Source organism: Fukomys damarensis, unplaced genomic scaffold, assembly GCF_012274545.1.
Source record: "Fukomys damarensis isolate Sample0158 unplaced genomic scaffold, DMR_v1.0_HiC HiC_scaffold_26, whole genome shotgun sequence".
In the NCBI taxonomy this organism is placed as follows: Eukaryota; Metazoa; Chordata; class Mammalia; order Rodentia; family Bathyergidae; genus Fukomys; species Fukomys damarensis.
Genome location: NW_022900938.1, coordinates 19,355,201 through 19,360,707, shown reverse-complemented (window position 1 = coordinate 19,360,707; position 5,507 = coordinate 19,355,201). Strand labels below are relative to the sequence as shown.

The following is a 5,507-nucleotide window of genomic DNA, read 5'->3' as shown; positions in this document are numbered from 1 at the left end:
TTTTTTTTTTTTTTTTTTTACTTGAGAAATAATTCTTTTCTTGCACCAGGGTTCTAAATAAATACCAAAGGAGAAAGAAAAGTATGTGAAAGTCTAATATTTATCAAAAAGTTGCAGGTACTGAGCAGCAGAAAATCTCCCATGCAGGTATTTAGAAGTGGCCCGGTGGCCAGGAGGAAGGAGGGTTTGGAGGCGCATGCAAACGAAAGGAATACCTGATTAACCTTTCCCTGACTCTGAGCCACGTGGTGCACAGTGAGCCTTCTTAGAGTGATGGCTTTGGAAGAAGATGTTAAATTTAACCTCTGGCGCAATGATAAATTGACAATAAAAAATTCAATGGCTTGGTAATTACCAATCACTTTGGACATCGGCAACATTTTTCAGTTCTGTCACTGTGCATTGGCACAAAAGCTTCAGCTGAATTCTCTCGATCTTCCTCTTTTTAACTTTGTTTTCATGATGCAGATTAAATCTGCCACCCTATTACTGATTCATTTTCCTAATTTTTCATGTCTGCACCATGCCCCAGCTGCACCAGGCTGATAATTGTGGAGCCCAGCCCTGATGATTAACATCAGAAGAATTAATTATGCCTGCCATTAAAATTCCGGGTTGCACATAGTGATCAAGAAAAATTAAGTTTCTCTAGGCCTCTAAATCATTTCACCTTTGCAGGGAAGGATGGCGCCTGGACAGCTAGGCTGTCGCCTGTGTTCCCGCTGAGGTCGAAACCACATGCCCTTTGTGTAATTCAACAAATGCTTTCCCAGTTGTTGTTGTTGTTTTCCATGATTTGGACCAAAAGATTTAATGCTTAGAAATTAAAAGAAAACTGAAAGCTATTCTCAATCCTTTCCTTTGAGAAGGGGAAAAATAACTTTCAGCAGCTCAGCTGCTGTTTCTGAAATGTCTGTTATACTAATTTGTAGACGAAGGCATCCCATCTAAAAAAGAAATGTGCAGCCCCTTGGAAATACTGGATGAAATGAGAGAGGAAAGGGGTCTAGCTTTACAATCATTATAAATGGGAAGAAAGGAAATGTTCATTCAAGTAGACAAAGGCAGTGGCATTTCTTGGAAATAAATTGATAACAGAATAAAAACAGATTCCTCAGATCTTTAGGCTAAATAATAATGAGTAAAAGAAGCCTGTTGACTGACGCATTTCCAAAATGATTGTTGCATGAGAAACTCAAAATGTATTCAGTCTAGCCTAAGGTATGAAATTTACTAGAGCTATAAAGAGTAAGATGATATGCATTTATCATGTTCTTTTTCTACTCTATGTTCCATTTTTAAATTACCATAATAATGTATATTACAGACATGGCTTTAGAAGACTACAAAGGGACTCATATTTTGATGAACAGATGTAAATATCTTATAGCAAATGGTAAATCTCTCTTTCACCTCTATGCAAAAGAGTATGCATAAGCTATGCATCAAATCTCTTTCATTTATTATATTTAAGAAGTGATATCATAAGACAAGTATTTCAATACAGATATTCTTGTTAGTTTTTATTGGCAGTAAATTTGCGGAGTCAGGTTAACCATCCACCCATCCACCCAGATAGGGAAGGGGGAGGCAAGGGGGAGGGTGTTAGAACAGAGTGAAAACTAATTCTACCTCTCTAAAAGCTGCATAAACAAAAAGTTTGAAGTTTGTCTATTTGGAAGTTGGCTTACTTTCATAAGAAGTCTCAGACTTGGTGATGTGATCAAATTGCAAGCTTCATGAATTTGTAGTTTGAATCATGTATTCCTTGTTTCTTAAAGTGACGGACTCCTGCCCTTAATTACCCAGTAACAGGAGCCCACAAATGCCACATTCTGCACGCAAGGCTGACTGCAGATTTCCTCATCCTGCTAGCATTTTCTGAAGACGATATAACAATGAGTAAAATATCATTGTCTGAAGAGTCATAAAATATGTTCAGGGGATCTGAAGGACAGATGAGATCAAAACAGCAGGTATTCCAATTGCTCAAATTCATCCTCACAGTGCACAGGACTGAATTCTGAGTCATTTTCTTCATAGAATTCGAGTTTCTCAGGAACAAGATCCAGACTAAAGGAACTTGGATATAAAACACCAGCAAACCATAAAATATATTCTGCCTTTTCAGTAGCAAGAAAATTAAAGATGGGAAAAGTGAGAAGTGAGAATATGGAGCAGCAGAACAAAGAAGTAGGAAGGAGAGAGGGAGAAAGGAAAAAGGGGGAGAGTAAGGGAGAGAGAAATTGCTATGTATGTAAGCAAGTTTTCACGTAAGTACCAAGATTGTTGAATGGACAAATAGTACAACAACTTTCTGATCAGAAAATAACTCAGAACAATAAAGTAACATAAGAATTAAATGGCAGTGGAAAGCCTAATGCTCACAGTATAACAGAAGGAAATCAGAAGAAATGTCTGGATTTTTCTTAGATATTATAAGGAGCAATAGAAGTTGAAGAAAAGGGCCAGCGATTTAGCTCCGTGGCACTGCGCCTGCCTCGCAGTGCAAGGTCCTGAGTTCAATCCCTAACACAAAAAAAAAATTTTTTTTTTAAGTGGGAGAAAAGATACTCTCAAGTGCAAGAAACTATTAGAAGATAGCTGAAGGGCTTCTTGTAACTATAGTAAATAATAAGAGTGGGACAAAAAGACACAAAGATTTCCTGCCTGTGTTCATTTTCCCTTTTAAATAGACTAATTTAGTAAATCCTAACTAGATTCATATTATTCCTCTTGTAGCAAATACCACATAAGACAGAAATTTGGATGTCATAAATATATTACTGTTTTATTTGGTATATCATTTATAATGCTCTGCTGGTCTTCATTGTTACCACTGGCATTTATGCCACAAGGACATAGTATCCACGCACATGTGTGTGTGTGTGTGTGCGTGCGTGTGTGCACGCATGTTTCTATGAGTGAACGCTTTTCATGTTTGTCTAGGTTGCAGAGAATAGACAGACAATCACACCAATTGGAGAGACAACAAGGTATGCAAAGAACATCTATGAAGATCAAGCACACATATGGTCTTCCAGTCCAGGTAAATAAAATTTATTACAAAAATGATTCTGGCATATGATTTAATGAAATGCATAATAATAAGGATGTTGGTCTCCAATTGGGGAAGAATAGTTAACAGTCTCCACAAAGTCCATTAATATTATTCTCATTACTAGTAATCAATCAAATAAAATGTTTACTTTTTCTACTCTGTTAGTTCCCTGGTGCTGTTAAAACTGATACCGATGAATAAAAATTACAGGGAGCAGCAGTGCCCCCTGCAGCGCTGGTACCATGTGTGCCTCCTGATGGGGTGCAGACAAAGCATGTAGTATTAGTTTTGAAGAAGCACCCTTGCCAAAAGTGTTTACCCTGCATCCAATCAAGCTTTAGATCGCACTCGAACTATACACAAAATATGGCCAGTAATGGCACAAGTTAAATGACGGCACAAATTCTTTAAAAAGACAAATCTAGACAGAATGCTATACAGAAAAACAAGCCAAGTCTCTTCAACATGTCCAGTTCATCAAAAATACAGAAGCTGAGAAGGCTCTTAATTAAGGGACATTGTCAATGCATGCATTATAATACAGTCTGGCTTGGACAAAGTGGCTGTAAAAGACATTTGGGGGAGATACTGGAAATTTAAATATGGATGGGGTACTCAATGATATGAGAATTTTTGTTAATTTTGGTGAATTGGAAAATGCTATCGTGGTGATGTAGGAAAATGTCCTGATTATTCCAAATAGAACATTTAGAGTGAAATATTGCCAGTAACTTTATTTAAAAATTGCTTAGGAAAAGGGAGCTATGCAAATATGGTAAGGTGTCATGTAGGGTAAGCATACAGTTGTTCATTATACTATCCTATCTGCTTTTCTGTGCATTTAAAAATTTCATGATAATAAGGTTACTTTTGCGATGAGAGGACTATTAGTGTTGAATTTCACAAAAGATAGTTGGAACTAAGTTAGAACTAAATTGAAATAGTTATGGGTGTTGTATTAGAGAGCTTTCCACAGCTATGATAAAATACCTGAGATAATCACCTTATAGAGAGCAAAGATTTATTATGGCTCATGGTTTTAGAGATTTCAATCAGCTGACCCTGTTGTTTTGGTCTGGTAGTGAGGCAGTAAATCATGGTAGGAGCTCATGGAGGAGGAGGTGGCTTGAAGCAAAAAGGCAGAAAGAAGAAGGGGCCAGGGTCCTATTATCCCTTTCAAGCACACACATCCAATGACCTAACTTCCTTCTGCTAGGTGCCACCTCCTACAAGTTGCACCATTTCCCAATAGCACCATGGGCTAGGGACCAAGTGTCCAATGCACCTCTGAAGACATTTAAGGACCAAATTATAGCAAGTGTGTGATAGTTAATATCAAGTGCAATCTGCTGAAAGCTCTTGGAGGTCCTAGAGGGGTCTCTACAAAGGGTCATAGAATCACTGGCTCATACAATTTTTTTTTTCATTAGAAGAATCGTTAGTTATTCCCTGAGCCAATACTAACATCTTACAAAGGCAAAAAGAGATATCGAAATAAGTGTGAGTGTTGCTTATTTGAGGCACCACCAGAAGAACTTTTTGGCTTCCACTCCTTCTTCTACTCCATTCCACTCAAAATCCAAATTGCATGATTCCATTCTTTTCTTTTTTGTTTTTTTGAGACAGGGTCTCACTATGTAGTTGAGACTGACCTGGAACTCACTATGTAGCCCAGGCTGGTCTCGAACTCACAGCAATCCTCCTGCCTCAGCGTCCCGAGTGCTGGGATTACAGGTGTATGGCACCATGCCCAGCTCATGATTCTATTTTTTTAACAATAAGAATAAGTTATACTTCTACACGTTTTGTAGCTCTTGGTGTACTTTCATTTATTATTTTTAGATGCTTCCAACAACCCTAGAAGATGGACCATTTTATAGTTAGGGAAACCAAGATGCAAAGAGGCTGATCAACCCGCCTTGTATCACAAAGGAAAAAAAAACAAGGCAGCATCAAAGTGTGTCACACTTCTAGCTTTTCATTACTCTACAGGCAACCAGGACTTGTACTTGTTAAATGACAAATGTCTAACACCTGATTCCCCAACAGCCTACTTAGTGGGCAATATCTCTCAGCAGCAAGTTTCATATGACCTTTACTTGCAATATTAGATAAAAGTCAAATGCATAACACTAAATAATAACCCACTGGAGGTAATTAACTAAACCAATCATCCTCCACTCAGGCTGCTCCTCCTAAATGCTAGAGTGGAGTTGGATACTCTGGATTTTCTGAAGCTTCTGAGAAGAGGGGAGGGAGGATTTTGATGTGCAGCCATGATTGAAATCCTCTGAGATAAACTATAACCATCTACTGCATAATCTTCTGGTTATCTATCTTGACTCAGAGAATCTGGAAAATTGAAAAGTGAATGACATGCTACAGTATGGATGGAACTTGAAAACATTATGCTAAGTGAAAGAAATCAAACACAAAGGACCATCTA

At 37.9% G+C, this 5,507-nt stretch overlaps 1 pseudogene; it reads right to left on the bottom strand.

Moving 5' to 3' along the window:
* LOC104850248 overlaps positions 1 to 371 on the bottom strand; it is a 9,822-nt pseudogene extending 9,451 nt beyond the window's left edge.
* Positions 372 to 5,507: the final 5,136 nt, after the last annotated feature.